Source organism: Neolamprologus brichardi, chromosome 14, assembly GCF_056152115.1.
Source record: "Neolamprologus brichardi isolate AB-2024 chromosome 14, ASM5615211v1, whole genome shotgun sequence".
In the NCBI taxonomy this organism is placed as follows: domain Eukaryota; kingdom Metazoa; phylum Chordata; class Actinopteri; order Cichliformes; family Cichlidae; genus Neolamprologus; species Neolamprologus brichardi.
Window position 1 is genome coordinate 35,819,666 of NC_142117.1, and position 12,160 is coordinate 35,831,825.

Sequence of the window (12,160 nt, forward strand, 5' to 3'; positions counted from 1 at the left end):
GAAGCGGAGCCCTCCCTGTGAGCCAAGTGAAAGAGCGCACCGTCACAAGCGAGAAGTGTCCCGAGAAGGCGGCTCAGCCAGGAACCTGCAGGAGGCCATCGCTTCTCGGCCTTTTGGCTAAGATCAAGTGTAGTATCTGTTCTTATCAGTTTAATATCTGATACGCCCCCGATTCGCGGGCAACGTATTAAACGCATTTTTAGAACAGGGAGCCGAATAAGGGGCTCGCTCCGTTCGGTCCACGCATCCACCCGTTATTGCAGCGCCTCCGGGAACGGTGCCCCCTTTGCTGACTTTGTGCAAAAGCAAGAAAGCCAAACAAAGTAAGTCTGGCAAGCCAAGAGCCAGAAAGCAGCCTGAAGCCGCGAACGTGCTCCTCTCCAGTCACCCCTCTCCGGTCACAGTCGAACTCTGGAGCAGAGAAGGCGCGGCCTAAGATCTGCCCCTTCAGCCAAGCAAACAGGGCCTACCGTGACGCCGGAAGCCGGGACGAGGAGTCACTGCGGCTTCCTGCGAGGCCAAAGAAACACACACTCTGGCTTCTCTTCAAAACGTACAAGTCTTTCGCCTTTTACTAAAGACTTCCGTGGAGAGTGAGGCTAAGGAGTTGCACCTATTTTTGGCAGGGTCTGCCTTCTGGCTGGGCCCTCTCCTCGTTGTTCAATAGAAGAAAGTGCGCAGTTCCAGGGAGCTCCGCAGGCCTGTGAGCTACTGTGGGTGGGCGGAGATTTGAAGCGGAGCCCTCCCTGTGAGCCAAGTGAAAGAGCGCACCGTCACAAGCGAGAAGTGTCCCGAGAAGGCGGCTCAGCCAGGAACCTGCAGGAGGCCTTTTGGCTAAGATCAAGTGTAGTATCTGTTCTTATCAGTTTAATATCTGATACGCCCCCGATTGGGGGGCAACGTATTAAACGCATTTTTAGAACAGGGAGTCGAATAAGGGGCTCGCACTTTGTGCAAAAGCAAGAAAGCCAAACAAAGTAAGGTCTGCCAAGCCAAGAGCCAGAAAGCAGCCTGAAGCCGCGAACGTGCTCCTCTCCAGTCACAGTCGAACTCTGGAGCAGAGAAGGCGGGGCCTAAGATCTGCCCCTTCAGCCAAGCAAACAGGGCCTACCGTGACGCCGGAAGCCGGGACCAGGAGTCACTGCGGCTTCCTGCGAGGCCAAAGAAACACACACTCTGGCTTCTCTTCAAAACGTACAAGTCTTTCACCTTTTACTAAAGACTTCCGTGGAGAGTGAGGCTAAGGAGTTGCACCTATTTTTGGCAGGGTCTGCCTTCTGCCTTCTGGCTGAGCCCTCTCCTCGTTGTTCAATAGAAGAAAGCGCGCAGTTCCAGGGAGCTCCGCAGGCCTGTGAGCTACTGTGGGTGGGCGGAGATTTGAAGCGGAGCCCTCCCTGTGAGCCAAGTGAAAGAGCGCACCGTCACAAGCGAGAAGTGTCCCGAGAAGGCGGCTCAGCCAGGAACCTGCAGGAGGCCATCGCTTCTCGGCCTTTTGGCTAAGATCAAGTGTAGTATCTGTTCTTATCAGTTTAATATCTGATATGCCCCCGATGCGGGGGCAACGTATTAAACGCATTTTTAGAACAGGGAGCCGAATAAGGGGCTCGCTCCGTTCACTCCACGCATCGACCCGGTATTGCAGCGCCTCCGGGAACGGTGCCCCCTTTGCTGACTTTGTGCAAAAGCAAGAAAGCCAAACAAAGTAAGGTCTGCCAAGCCAAGAGCCAGAAAGCAGCCTGAAGCCGCGAACGTGCTCCTCTCCAGTCACACTCGAACTCTGGAGCAGAGAAGGCGGGGCCTAAGATCTGCCCCTTCAGCCAAGCAAACAGGGCCTACCGTGACGCCGGAAGCCGGGACGAGGAGTCACTGCGGCTTCCTGCGAGGCCAAAGAAACACACACTCTGGCTTCTCTTCAAAACGTACAAGTCTTTCGCTTTTTACTAAAGACTTCCGTGGAGAGTGAGGCTAAGGAGTTGCACCTATTTTTGGCAGGGTCTGCCTTCTGGCTGGGCCCTCTCCTCGTTGTTCAATAGAAGAAAGCGCGCAGTTCCAGGGAGCTCCGCAGGCCTGTGAGCTTCTGTGGGTGGGCGGAGATTTGAAGCGGAGCCCTCCCTGTGAGCCAAGTGAAAGAGCGCACCGTCACAAGCGAGAAGTGTCCCGAGAAGGCGGCTCAGCCAGGAACCTGCAGGAGGCCATCGCTTCTCGGCCTTTTGGCTAAGATCAAGTGTAGTATCTGTTCTTATCAGTTTAATATCTGATACGCCCCCGATTCGGGGGCAACGTATTAAACGCATTTTTAGAACAGGGAGCCGAATAAGGGGCTCGCTCCGTTCGCTCCACGCATCGACCCGGTATTGCAGCGCCTCCGGGAACGGTGCCCCCTTTGCTGACTTTGTGCAAAAGCAAGAAAGCCAAACAAAGTAAGGTCTGCCAAGCCAAGAGCCAGAAAGCAGCCTGAAGCCGCGAACGTGCTCCTCTCCAGTCACAGTCGAACTCTGGAGCAGAGAAGGCGGGGCCTAAGATCTGCCCCTTCAGCCAAGCAAACAGGGCCTACCGTGACGCCGGAAGCCGGGACGAGGAGTCACTGCGGCTTCCTGCGAGGCCAAAGAAACACACACTCTAGCTTCTCTTCAAAACGTACAAGTCTTTCGCCTTTTACTAAAGACTTCCGTGGAGAGTGAGGCTAAGGAGTTGCACCTATTTTTGGCAGAGTCTGCCTTCTGGCTGGGCCCTCTCCTCGTTGTTCAATAGAAGAAAGCGCGCAGTTCTAGGGAGCTCCGCAGGCCTGTGAGCTACTGTGGGTGGGCGGAGATTTGAAGCGGAGCCCTCCCTGTGAGCCAAGTGAAAGAGCGCACCGTCACAAGCGAGAAGTGTCCCGAGAAGGCGGCTCAGCCAGGAACCTGCAGGAGGCCATCGCTTCTCGGCCTTTTGGCTAAGATCAAGTGTAGTATCTGTTCTTATCAGTTTAATATCTGATATGCCCCCGATTCGGGGGCAACGTATTAAACGCATTTTTAGAACAGGGAGCCGAATAAGGGGCTCGCTCCGTTCGCTCCACGCATCGACCTGGTATTGCAGCGCCTCCGGGAACGGTGCCCCCTTTGCTGACTTTGTGCAAAAGCAAGAAAGCCAAACAAAGTAAGGTCTGCCAAGCCAAGAGCCAGAAAGCAGCCTGAAGCCGCGAACGTGCTCCTCTCCAGTCACAGTCGAACTCTGGAGCAGAGAAGGCGGGGCCTAAGATCTGCCCCTTCAGCCAAGCAAACAGGGTCTACCGTGACGCCGGAAGCCGGGACCAGGAGTCACTGCGGCTTCCTGCGAGGCCAAAGAAACACACACTCTGGCTTCTCTTCAAAACGTACAAGTCTTTCGCCTTTTACTAAAGACTTCCGTGGAGAGTGAGGCTAAGGAGTTGCACCTATTTTTGGCAGGGTCTGCCTTCTGGCTGGGCCCTCTCCTCGTTGTTCAAAAGAAGAAATAGAAGATAGCGCGCAGTTCAAGAGAGCTCCGCAGGGCTCTGAGCTACTGTGGGTGGGCGGAGATTTGAAGCAGAGCCCTCCCTGTGAGCCAAGTGATAGAGCGCACCGTCACAAGCGAGAAGTGTCCCGAGAAGGCGGCTCAGCCAGGAACCTGCAGGAGGCCATCGCTTCTCGGCCTTTTGGCTAAGATCAAGTGTAGCATTTGTTCTTATCAGTTTAATATCTGATACGCCCCCGATTCGGGGGCAACGTATTAAACGCATTTTTAGAACATGGAGCCGAATAAGGGGCTCGCTCCATTCGCTCCACGCATCGACCCGGTATTGCAGCGCCTCCGGGAACGGTGCCCCCTTTGCTGACTTTGTGCAAAAGCAAGAAAGCCAAACAAAGTAAGGTCTGCCAAGCCAAGAGCCAGAAAGCAGGCTGAAGCCGCGAACGTGCTCCTCTCCAGTCACCCCTCTCCAGTCACAGTCGAACTCTGGAGCAGAGAAGGCGGGGCCTAAGATCTGCCCCTTCAGCCAAGCAAACAGGGCCTACCGTGACGCCGGAAGCCGGGACGAGGAGTCACTGCGGCTTCCTGCGAGGCCAAAGAAACACACACTCTGGCTTCTCTTCAAAACGTACAAGTCTTTCGCCTTTTACTAAAGACTTCCGTGGAGAGTGAGGCTAAGGAGTTGCACCTATTTTTGGCAGGGTCTGCCTTCTGGCTGGGCCCTCTCCTCGTTGTTCAATAGAAGAAAGCGCGCAGTTCCAGGGAGCTCCGCAGGCCTGTGAGCTACTGTGGGTGGGCGGAGATTTGAAGCGGAGCCCACCCTGTGAGCCAAGTGAAAGAGCGCACCGTCACAAGCGAGAAGTGTCCCGAGAAGGCGGCTCAGCCAGGAACCTGCAGGAGGCCATCGCTTCTCGGCCTTTTGGCTAAGATCAAGTGTAGTATCTGTTCTTATCAGTTTAATATCTGATACGCCCCCGATTCGGGGGCAACGTGTTAAAGGCATTTTTAGAACAGGGAGCCGAATAAAGGGCTCGCTCCGTTCGCTCCACGCATCGACCGGGTATTGCAGCGCCTCCGGGAACGGTGCCCCCTTTGCTGACTTTTTGCAAAAGCAAGAAAGCCAAACAAAGTAAGGTCTGCCAAGCCAAGAGCCAGAAAGCAGCCTGAAGCCGCGAACGTGCTCCTCTCCAGTCACAGTCGAACTCTGGAGCAGAGAAGGCGGAGCCTAAGATCTGCCCCTTCAGCCAAGCAAACAGGGCCTACCGTGACGCCGGAAGCCGGGACGAGGAGTCACTGCGGCTTCCTGCGAGGCCAAAGAAACACACACTCTGGCTTCTCTTCAAAACGTACAAGTCTTTCGCCTTTTACTAAAGACTTCCGTGGAGAGTGAGGCTAAGGAGTTGCACCTATTTTTGGCAGGGTCTGCCTTCTGGCTGGGCCCTCTCCTCGTTGTTCAATAGAAGAACGCGCTCAGTTCCAGGGAGCTCCGCAGGCCTGTGAGCTACTGTGGGTGGGCGGAGATTTGAAGCGGAGTCCTCCCTGTGAGCCAAGTGAAAGAGCGCACCGTCACAAGCGAGAAGTGTCCCGAGAAGGCGGCTAAGCCAGGAACCTGCAGGAGGCCATCGCTTCTCGGCCTTTTGGCTAAGATCAAGTGTAGTATCTGTTCTTATCAGTTTAATATCTGATACGCCCCCGATTCGGGGGCAACGTATTAAACGCATTTTTAGAACAGGGAGCCAAATAAGTGGCTCGCTCCGTTCGCTCCACGCATCGACCCGGTATTGCAGCGCCTCCGGGAACAGTGCCCCCTTTGCTAACTTTGTGCAAAAGCAAGAAAGCCAAACAAAGTAAGGTCTGCCAAGCCAAGAGCCAGAAAGCAGCCTGAAGCCGCGAACGTGCTCCTCTCCAGACACAGTCGAACTCTGGAGCAGAGAAGGCGGAGCCTAAGATCTGCCCCTTCAGCCAAGCAAACAGGGACTACCGTGACGCCGGAAGCCGGGACGAGGAGTCACTGCGGCTTCCTGCGAGGCCAAAGAAACACACACTCTGGCTTCTCTTCAAAACGTACAAGTCTTTCGCCTTTTACTAAAGACTTCCGTGGAGAGTGAGGCTAAGGAGTTGCACCTATTTTTGGCAGGGTCTGCCTTCTGGCTGGGCCCTCTCCTCGTTGTTCAATAGAAGAAAGCGCGCAGTTCCAGGGAGCTCTGCAGGCCTTTGAGCTACTGTGGGTGGGCGGCGATTTGAAGCGGAGCCCTCCCTGTGAGCCAAGTGAAAGAGCGCACCGTCACAAGCGAGAAGTGTCCCGAGAAGGCGGCTCAGCCAGGAACCTGCAGGAGGCCATCGCTTCTCGGCCTTTTGGCTAAGATCAAGTGTAGTATCTGTTCTTATCAGTTTAATATCTGATACGCCCCCGATTCGGGGGCAACGTATTAAACGCATTTTTAGAACAGGGACCCGAATAAGGGGCTCGCTCCGTTCGCTCCACGCATCAACCCGGTATTGCAGCGCCTCCGGGAACGGTGCCCCCTTTGCTGACTTTGTGCAAAAGCAAGAAAGCCAAACAAAGTAAGGTCTGCCAAGCCAAGAGCCAGAAAGCAGCCTGAAGCCGCGAACGTGCTCCTCTCCAGTCACAGTCGAACTCTGGAGCAGAGAAGGCGGAGCCTAAGATCTGCCCCTTCAGCCAAGCAAACAGGGCCTACCGTGACGCCGGAAGCCGGGACGAGGAGTCACTGCGGCTTCCTACGAGGCCAAAGAAACACACACTCTGGCTTCTCTTCAAAACGTACAAGTCTTTCGCCTTTTACTAAAGACTTCCGTGGAGAGTGAGGCTAAGGAGTTGCACCTATTTTTGGCAGGGTCTGCCTTCTGGCTGGGCCCTCTCCTCGTTGTTCAATAGAAGAAAGCGCGCAGTTCCAGGGAGCTCCGCAGGCCTGTGAGCTACTGTGGGTGGGCGGAGATTTGAAGCGGAGCCCTCCCTGTGAGCCAAGTGAAAGAGCGCACCGTCACAAGCGAGAAGTGTCCCGAGAAGGCGGCTCAGCCAGGAACCTGCAGGAGGCCATCGCTTCTCGGCCTTTTGGCTAAGATCAAGTGTAATATCTGTTCTTATCAGTTTAATATCTGATACGCCCCCGATTCGGGGGCAACGTATTAAACGCATTTTTAGAACAGAGAGCCGAATAAGGGGCTCGCTCCGTTGGCTCCTCGCATCGACCCGGTATTGCAGCGCCTCCGGGAACGGTGCCCCCTTTGCTGACTTTGTGCAAAAGCAAGAAAGCCAAACAAAGTAAGGTCTGCCAAGCCAAGAGCCAGAAAGCAGCCTGAAGCCGCGAACGTGCTCCTCTCCAGTCACAGTCGAACTCTGGAGCAGAGAAGGCGGGGCCTAAGATCTGCCCCTTCAGCCAAGCAAACAGGGCCTACCGTGACGCCGGAAGCCGGGACGAGGAGTCACTGCGGCTTCCTGCGAGGCCAAAGAAACACACACTCTGGCTTCTCTTCAAAACGTACAAGTCTTTCGCCTTTTACTTCCGTGGAGAGTGAGGCTAAGGAGTTGCACCTATTTTTGGCAGGGTCTGCCTTCTGGCTGGGCCCCCTCCTCGTTGTTCAATAGAAGAAAGCGCGCAGTTCCAGGGAGCTCCGCAGGCCTGTGAGCTACTGTGGGTGGGCGGAGATTTGAAGCGGAGCCCACCCTGTGAGCCAAGTGAAAGAGCGCACCGTCACAAGCGAGAAGTGTCCCGAGAAGGCGGCTCAGCCAGGAACCTGCAGGAGGCCATCGCTTCTCGGCCTTTTGGCTAAGATCAAGTGTAGTATCTGTTCTTATCAGTTTAATATCTGATACGCCCCCGATTCGGGGGCAACGTATTAAACGCATTTTTAGAACAGGGAGCCGAATAAGGGGCTCGCTCCGTTCGCTCCACGCATCGACCCGGTATTGCAGCGCCTCCGGGAACGGTGCCCCCTTTGCTGACTTTGTGCAAAAGCAAGAAAGCCAAACAAAGTAAGGTCTGCCAAGCCAAGAGCCAGAAAGCAGCCTGAAGCCGCGAACGTGCTCCTCTCCAGTCACAGTCGAACTCTGGAGCAGAGAAGGCGGGGCCTAAGATCTGCCCCTTCAGCCAAGCAAACAGGGCCTACCGTGACGCCGGAAGCCGGGACGAGGAGTCACTGCGGCTTCCTGCGAGGCCAAAGAAACACACACTCTAGCTTCTCTTCAAAACGTACAAGTCTTTCGCCTTTTACTAAAGACTTCCGTGGAGAGTGAGGCTAAGGAGTTGCACCTATTTTTGGCAGAGTCTGCCTTCTGGCTGGGCCCTCTCCTCGTTGTTCAATAGAAGAAAGCGCGCAGTTCTAGGGAGCTCCGCAGGCCTGTGAGCTACTGTGGGTGGGCGGAGATTTGAAGCGGAGCCCTCCCTGTGAGCCAAGTGAAAGAGCGCACCGTCACAAGCGAGAAGTGTCCCGAGAAGGCGGCTCAGCCAGGAACCTGCAGGAGGCCATCGCTTCTCGGCCTTTTGGCTAAGATCAAGTGTAGTATCTGTTCTTATCAGTTTAATATCTGATACGCCCCCGATTCGGGGGCAACGTATTAAACGCATTTTTAGAACAGGGAGCCGAATAAGGGGCTCGCTCCGTTCGGTCCACGCATCCACCCGTTATTGCAGCGCCTCCGGGAACGGTGCCCCCTTTGCTGACTTTGTGCAAAAGCAAGAAAGCCAAACAAAGTAAGTCTGCCAAGCCAAGAGCCAGAAAGCAGCCTGAAGCCGCGAACGTGCTCCTCTCCAGTCACAGTCGAACTCTGGAGCAGAGAAGGCGGAGCCTAAGATCTGCCCCTTCAGCCAAGCAAACAGGGCCTACCGTGACGCCGGAAGCCGGGACGAGGAGTCACTGCGGCTTCCTACGAGGCCAAAGAAACACACACTCTGGCTTCTCTTCAAAACGTACAAGTCTTTCGCCTTTTACTAAAGACTTCCGTGGAGAGTGAGGCTAAGGAGTTGCACCTATTTTTGGCAGGGTCTGCCTTCTGGCTGGGCCCTCTCCTCGTTGTTCAATAGAAGAAAGCGCGCAGTTCCAGGGAGCTCCGCAGGCCTGTGAGCTACTGTGGGTGGGCGGAGATTTGAAGCGGAGCCCTCCCTGTGAGCCAAGTGAAAGAGCGCACCGTCACAAGCGAGAAGTGTCCCGAGAAGGCGGCTCAGCCAGGAACCTGCAGGAGGCCATCGCTTCTCGGCCTTTTGGCTAAGATCAAGTGTAATATCTGTTCTTATCAGTTTAATATCTGATACGCCCCCGATTCGGGGGCAACGTATTAAACGCATTTTTAGAACAGAGAGCCGAATAAGGGGCTCGCTCCGTTGGCTCCTCGCATCGACCCGGTATTGCAGCGCCTCCGGGAACGGTGCCCCCTTTGCTGACTTTGTGCAAAAGCAAGAAAGCCAAACAAAGTAAGGTCTGCCAAGCCAAGAGCCAGAAAGCAGCCTGAAGCCGCGAACGTGCTCCTCTCCAGTCACAGTCGAACTCTGGAGCAGAGAAGGCGGGGCCTAAGATCTGCCCCTTCAGCCAAGCAAACAGGGCCTACCGTGACGCCGGAAGCCGGGACGAGGAGTCACTGCGGCTTCCTGCGAGGCCAAAGAAACACACACTCTGGCTTCTCTTCAAAACGTACAAGTCTTTCGCCTTTTACTTCCGTGGAGAGTGAGGCTAAGGAGTTGCACCTATTTTTGGCAGGGTCTGCCTTCTGGCTGGGCCCCCTCCTCGTTGTTCAATAGAAGAAAGCGCGCAGTTCCAGGGAGCTCCGCAGGCCTGTGAGCTACTGTGGGTGGGCGGAGATTTGAAGCGGAGCCCACCCTGTGAGCCAAGTGAAAGAGCGCACCGTCACAAGCGAGAAGTGTCCCGAGAAGGCGGCTCAGCCAGGAACCTGCAGGAGGCCATCGCTTCTCGGCCTTTTGGCTAAGATCAAGTGTAGTATCTGTTCTTATCAGTTTAATATCTGATACGCCCCCGATTCGGGGGCAACGTATTAAATGCATTTTTAGAACAGGGAGCCGAATAAGGGGCTCGCTCCGTTCGCTCCACGCATCGACCCGGTATTGCAGCGCCTCCGTGAACGGTGCCCCCTTTGCTGACTTTGTGCAAAAGCAAGAAAGCCAAACAAAGTAAGGTCTGCCAAGCCAAGAGCCAGAAAGCAGCCTGAAGCCGCGAACGTGCTCCTCTCCAGTCACAGTCGAACTCTGGAGCAGAGAAGGCGGGGCCTAAGATCTGCCCCTTCAGCCAAGCAAACAGGGCCTACCGTGACGCCGGAAGCCGGGACGAGGAGTCACTGCGGCTTCCTGCGAGGCCAAAGAAACACACACTCTAGCTTCTCTTCAAAACGTACAAGTCTTTCGCCTTTTACTAAAGACTTCCGTGGAGAGTGAGGCTAAGGAGTTGCACCTATTTTTGGCAGAGTCTGCCTTCTGGCTGGGCCCTCTCCTCGTTGTTCAATAGAAGAAAGCGCGCAGTTCTAGGGAGCTCCGCAGGCCTGTGAGCTACTGTGGGTGGGCGGAGATTTGAAGCGGAGCCCTCCCTGTGAGCCAAGTGAAAGAGCGCACCGTCACAAGCGAGAAGTGTCCCGAGAAGGCGGCTCAGCCAGGAACCTGCAGGAGGCCATCGCTTCTCGGCCTTTTGGCTAAGATCAAGTGTAGTATCTGTTCTTATCAGTTTAATATCTGATACGCCCCCGATTCGGGGGCAACGTATTAAACGCATTTTTAGAACAGGGAGCCGAATAAGGGGCTCGCTCCGTTCGCTCCACGCATCGACCTGGTATTGCAGCGCCTCCGGGAACGGTGCCCCCTTTGCTGACTTTGTGCAAAAGCAAGAAAGCCAAACAAAGTAAGGTCTGCCAAGCCAAGAGCCAGAAAGCAGCCTGAAGCCGCGAACGTGCTCCTCTCCAGTCACAGTCGAACTCTGGAGCAGAGAAGGCGGGGCCTAAGATCTGCCCCTTCAGCCAAGCAAACAGGGTCTACCGTGACGCCGGAAGCCGGGACCAGGAGTCACTGCGGCTTCCTGCGAGGCCAAAGAAACACACACTCTGGCTTCTCTTCAAAACGTACAAGTCTTTCGCCTTTTACTAAAGACTTCCGTGGAGAGTGAGGCTAAGGAGTTGCACCTATTTTTGGCAGGGTCTGCCTTCTGGCTGGGCCCTCTCCTCGTTGTTCAAAAGAAGAAATAGAAGATAGCGCGCAGTTCAAGAGAGCTCCGCAGGGCTCTGAGCTACTGTGGGTGGGCGGAGATTTGAAGCAGAGCCCTCCCTGTGAGCCAAGTGATAGAGCGCACCGTCACAAGCGAGAAGTGTCCCGAGAAGGCGGCTCAGCCAGGAACCTGCAGGAGGCCATCGCTTCTCGGCCTTTTGGCTAAGATCAAGTGTAGCATTTGTTCTTATCAGTTTAATATCTGATACGCCCCCGATTCGGGGGCAACGTATTAAACGCATTTTTAGAACATGGAGCCGAATAAGGGGCTCGCTCCATTCGCTCCACGCATCGACCCGGTATTGCAGCGCCTCCGGGAACGGTGCCCCCTTTGCTGACTTTGTGCAAAAGCAAGAAAGCCAAACAAAGTAAGGTCTGCCAAGCCAAGAGCCAGAAAGCAGGCTGAAGCCGCGAACGTGCTCCTCTCCAGTCACCCCTCTCCAGTCACAGTCGAACTCTGGAGCAGAGAAGGCGGGGCCTAAGATCTGCCCCTTCAGCCAAGCAAACAGGGCCTACCGTGACGCCGGAAGCCGGGACGAGGAGTCACTGCGGCTTCCTGCGAGGCCAAAGAAACACACACTCTGGCTTCTCTTCAAAACGTACAAGTCTTTCGCCTTTTACTAAAGACTTCCGTGGAGAGTGAGGCTAAGGAGTTGCACCTATTTTTGGCAGGGTCTGCCTTCTGGCTGGGCCCTCTCCTCGTTGTTCAATAGAAGAAAGCGCGCAGTTCCAGGGAGCTCCGCAGGCCTGTGAGCTACTGTGGGTGGGCGGAGATTTGAAGCGGAGCCCACCCTGTGAGCCAAGTGAAAGAGCGCACCGTCACAAGCGAGAAGTGTCCCGAGAAGGCGGCTCAGCCAGGAACCTGCAGGAGGCCATCGCTTCTCGGCCTTTTGGCTAAGATCAAGTGTAGTATCTGTTCTTATCAGTTTAATATCTGATACGCCCCCGATTCGGGGGCAACGTGTTAAAGGCATTTTTAGAACAGGGAGCCGAATAAAGGGCTCGCTCCGTTCGCTCCACGCATCGACCCGGTATTGCAGCGCCTCCGGGAACGGTGCCCCCTTTGCTGACTTTTTGCAAAAGCAAGAAAGCCAAACAAAGTAAGGTCTGCCAAGCCAAGAGCCAGAAAGCAGCCTGAAGCCGCGAACGTGCTCCTCTCCAGTCACAGTCGAACTCTGGAGCAGAGAAGGCGGAGCCTAAGATCTGCCCCTTCAGCCAAGCAAACAGGGCCTACCGTGACGCCGGAAGCCGGGACGAGGAGTCACTGCGGCTTCCTGCGAGGCCAAAGAAACACACACTCTGGCTTCTCTTCAAAACGTACAAGTCTTTCGCCTTTTACTAAAGACTTCCGTGGAGAGTGAGGCTAAGGAGTTGCACCTATTTTTGGCAGGGTCTGCCTTCTGGCTGGGCCCTCTCCTCGTTGTTCAATAGAAGAACGCGCTCAGTTCCAGGGAGCTCCGCAGGCCTGTGAGCTA

At 55.2% G+C, this 12,160-nt stretch overlaps 31 non-coding genes and 3 pseudogenes across 31 annotated transcripts; all 34 read left to right on the forward strand.

Annotated features, from left to right (window-relative positions):
* The first annotated feature begins 97 nt into the window (after positions 1–97).
* On the forward strand, positions 98–288 carry LOC148099417 (U2 spliceosomal RNA). The gene has a single exon (XR_015720200.1). It is a non-coding gene; the product is annotated as a U2 spliceosomal RNA (small nuclear RNA).
* A 242-nt stretch (positions 289–530) lies between these two features.
* LOC148099418 (U5 spliceosomal RNA) lies at positions 531–643 on the forward strand. Its single transcript, XR_015720348.1, has one exon. It is a non-coding gene; the product is annotated as a U5 spliceosomal RNA (small nuclear RNA).
* Positions 644–812: 169 nt separating this feature from the next.
* LOC148099419 (U2 spliceosomal RNA) lies at positions 813–986 on the forward strand (annotated as a pseudogene).
* A 185-nt stretch (positions 987–1,171) lies between these two features.
* Positions 1,172–1,284, forward strand: LOC148099420 (U5 spliceosomal RNA). The gene has a single exon (XR_015720528.1). It is a non-coding gene; the product is annotated as a U5 spliceosomal RNA (small nuclear RNA).
* A 192-nt stretch (positions 1,285–1,476) lies between these two features.
* Positions 1,477–1,667, forward strand: LOC148099421 (U2 spliceosomal RNA). The gene has a single exon (XR_015720051.1). It is a non-coding gene; the product is annotated as a U2 spliceosomal RNA (small nuclear RNA).
* Positions 1,668–1,896: 229 nt separating this feature from the next.
* LOC148099422 (U5 spliceosomal RNA) lies at positions 1,897–2,009 on the forward strand. The gene has a single exon (XR_015720509.1). It is a non-coding gene; the product is annotated as a U5 spliceosomal RNA (small nuclear RNA).
* A 185-nt stretch (positions 2,010–2,194) lies between these two features.
* Positions 2,195–2,385, forward strand: LOC148099423 (U2 spliceosomal RNA). The gene has a single exon (XR_015720606.1). It is a non-coding gene; the product is annotated as a U2 spliceosomal RNA (small nuclear RNA).
* A 229-nt stretch (positions 2,386–2,614) lies between these two features.
* On the forward strand, positions 2,615–2,727 carry LOC148099424 (U5 spliceosomal RNA). The gene has a single exon (XR_015720422.1). It is a non-coding gene; the product is annotated as a U5 spliceosomal RNA (small nuclear RNA).
* Positions 2,728–2,912: 185 nt separating this feature from the next.
* Positions 2,913–3,103, forward strand: LOC148099425 (U2 spliceosomal RNA). Its single transcript, XR_015720625.1, has one exon. It is a non-coding gene; the product is annotated as a U2 spliceosomal RNA (small nuclear RNA).
* Positions 3,104–3,332: 229 nt separating this feature from the next.
* LOC148099426 (U5 spliceosomal RNA) lies at positions 3,333–3,445 on the forward strand. The gene has a single exon (XR_015720349.1). It is a non-coding gene; the product is annotated as a U5 spliceosomal RNA (small nuclear RNA).
* A 194-nt stretch (positions 3,446–3,639) lies between these two features.
* Positions 3,640–3,830, forward strand: LOC148099427 (U2 spliceosomal RNA). Its single transcript, XR_015720105.1, has one exon. It is a non-coding gene; the product is annotated as a U2 spliceosomal RNA (small nuclear RNA).
* Positions 3,831–4,073: 243 nt separating this feature from the next.
* On the forward strand, positions 4,074–4,186 carry LOC148099428 (U5 spliceosomal RNA). The gene has a single exon (XR_015720350.1). It is a non-coding gene; the product is annotated as a U5 spliceosomal RNA (small nuclear RNA).
* A 185-nt stretch (positions 4,187–4,371) lies between these two features.
* On the forward strand, positions 4,372–4,562 carry LOC148099429 (U2 spliceosomal RNA). Its single transcript, XR_015720135.1, has one exon. It is a non-coding gene; the product is annotated as a U2 spliceosomal RNA (small nuclear RNA).
* A 229-nt stretch (positions 4,563–4,791) lies between these two features.
* Positions 4,792–4,904, forward strand: LOC148099430 (U5 spliceosomal RNA). Its single transcript, XR_015720351.1, has one exon. It is a non-coding gene; the product is annotated as a U5 spliceosomal RNA (small nuclear RNA).
* Positions 4,905–5,089: 185 nt separating this feature from the next.
* On the forward strand, positions 5,090–5,280 carry LOC148099431 (U2 spliceosomal RNA). The gene has a single exon (XR_015720089.1). It is a non-coding gene; the product is annotated as a U2 spliceosomal RNA (small nuclear RNA).
* A 229-nt stretch (positions 5,281–5,509) lies between these two features.
* Positions 5,510–5,622, forward strand: LOC148099432 (U5 spliceosomal RNA). Its single transcript, XR_015720352.1, has one exon. It is a non-coding gene; the product is annotated as a U5 spliceosomal RNA (small nuclear RNA).
* A 185-nt stretch (positions 5,623–5,807) lies between these two features.
* On the forward strand, positions 5,808–5,998 carry LOC148099433 (U2 spliceosomal RNA). Its single transcript, XR_015720129.1, has one exon. It is a non-coding gene; the product is annotated as a U2 spliceosomal RNA (small nuclear RNA).
* Positions 5,999–6,227: 229 nt separating this feature from the next.
* LOC148099434 (U5 spliceosomal RNA) lies at positions 6,228–6,340 on the forward strand. The gene has a single exon (XR_015720353.1). It is a non-coding gene; the product is annotated as a U5 spliceosomal RNA (small nuclear RNA).
* A 185-nt stretch (positions 6,341–6,525) lies between these two features.
* LOC148099435 (U2 spliceosomal RNA) lies at positions 6,526–6,716 on the forward strand. The gene has a single exon (XR_015720081.1). It is a non-coding gene; the product is annotated as a U2 spliceosomal RNA (small nuclear RNA).
* A 229-nt stretch (positions 6,717–6,945) lies between these two features.
* Positions 6,946–7,051, forward strand: LOC148099436 (U5 spliceosomal RNA; annotated as a pseudogene).
* Positions 7,052–7,236: 185 nt separating this feature from the next.
* LOC148099437 (U2 spliceosomal RNA) lies at positions 7,237–7,427 on the forward strand. The gene has a single exon (XR_015720607.1). It is a non-coding gene; the product is annotated as a U2 spliceosomal RNA (small nuclear RNA).
* Positions 7,428–7,656: 229 nt separating this feature from the next.
* On the forward strand, positions 7,657–7,769 carry LOC148099438 (U5 spliceosomal RNA). Its single transcript, XR_015720423.1, has one exon. It is a non-coding gene; the product is annotated as a U5 spliceosomal RNA (small nuclear RNA).
* Positions 7,770–7,954: 185 nt separating this feature from the next.
* LOC148099439 (U2 spliceosomal RNA) lies at positions 7,955–8,145 on the forward strand. Its single transcript, XR_015720179.1, has one exon. It is a non-coding gene; the product is annotated as a U2 spliceosomal RNA (small nuclear RNA).
* A 228-nt stretch (positions 8,146–8,373) lies between these two features.
* On the forward strand, positions 8,374–8,486 carry LOC148099440 (U5 spliceosomal RNA). Its single transcript, XR_015720354.1, has one exon. It is a non-coding gene; the product is annotated as a U5 spliceosomal RNA (small nuclear RNA).
* A 185-nt stretch (positions 8,487–8,671) lies between these two features.
* LOC148099441 (U2 spliceosomal RNA) lies at positions 8,672–8,862 on the forward strand. The gene has a single exon (XR_015720082.1). It is a non-coding gene; the product is annotated as a U2 spliceosomal RNA (small nuclear RNA).
* A 229-nt stretch (positions 8,863–9,091) lies between these two features.
* LOC148099442 (U5 spliceosomal RNA) lies at positions 9,092–9,197 on the forward strand (annotated as a pseudogene).
* Positions 9,198–9,382: 185 nt separating this feature from the next.
* On the forward strand, positions 9,383–9,573 carry LOC148099443 (U2 spliceosomal RNA). The gene has a single exon (XR_015720669.1). It is a non-coding gene; the product is annotated as a U2 spliceosomal RNA (small nuclear RNA).
* A 229-nt stretch (positions 9,574–9,802) lies between these two features.
* LOC148099444 (U5 spliceosomal RNA) lies at positions 9,803–9,915 on the forward strand. Its single transcript, XR_015720425.1, has one exon. It is a non-coding gene; the product is annotated as a U5 spliceosomal RNA (small nuclear RNA).
* Positions 9,916–10,100: 185 nt separating this feature from the next.
* On the forward strand, positions 10,101–10,291 carry LOC148099445 (U2 spliceosomal RNA). Its single transcript, XR_015720640.1, has one exon. It is a non-coding gene; the product is annotated as a U2 spliceosomal RNA (small nuclear RNA).
* Positions 10,292–10,520: 229 nt separating this feature from the next.
* On the forward strand, positions 10,521–10,633 carry LOC148099446 (U5 spliceosomal RNA). Its single transcript, XR_015720355.1, has one exon. It is a non-coding gene; the product is annotated as a U5 spliceosomal RNA (small nuclear RNA).
* Positions 10,634–10,827: 194 nt separating this feature from the next.
* Positions 10,828–11,018, forward strand: LOC148099447 (U2 spliceosomal RNA). Its single transcript, XR_015720106.1, has one exon. It is a non-coding gene; the product is annotated as a U2 spliceosomal RNA (small nuclear RNA).
* A 243-nt stretch (positions 11,019–11,261) lies between these two features.
* LOC148099448 (U5 spliceosomal RNA) lies at positions 11,262–11,374 on the forward strand. Its single transcript, XR_015720356.1, has one exon. It is a non-coding gene; the product is annotated as a U5 spliceosomal RNA (small nuclear RNA).
* A 185-nt stretch (positions 11,375–11,559) lies between these two features.
* LOC148099449 (U2 spliceosomal RNA) lies at positions 11,560–11,750 on the forward strand. The gene has a single exon (XR_015720083.1). It is a non-coding gene; the product is annotated as a U2 spliceosomal RNA (small nuclear RNA).
* Positions 11,751–11,979: 229 nt separating this feature from the next.
* Positions 11,980–12,092, forward strand: LOC148099450 (U5 spliceosomal RNA). Its single transcript, XR_015720357.1, has one exon. It is a non-coding gene; the product is annotated as a U5 spliceosomal RNA (small nuclear RNA).
* The last annotated feature ends 68 nt before the right edge of the window (positions 12,093–12,160 follow it).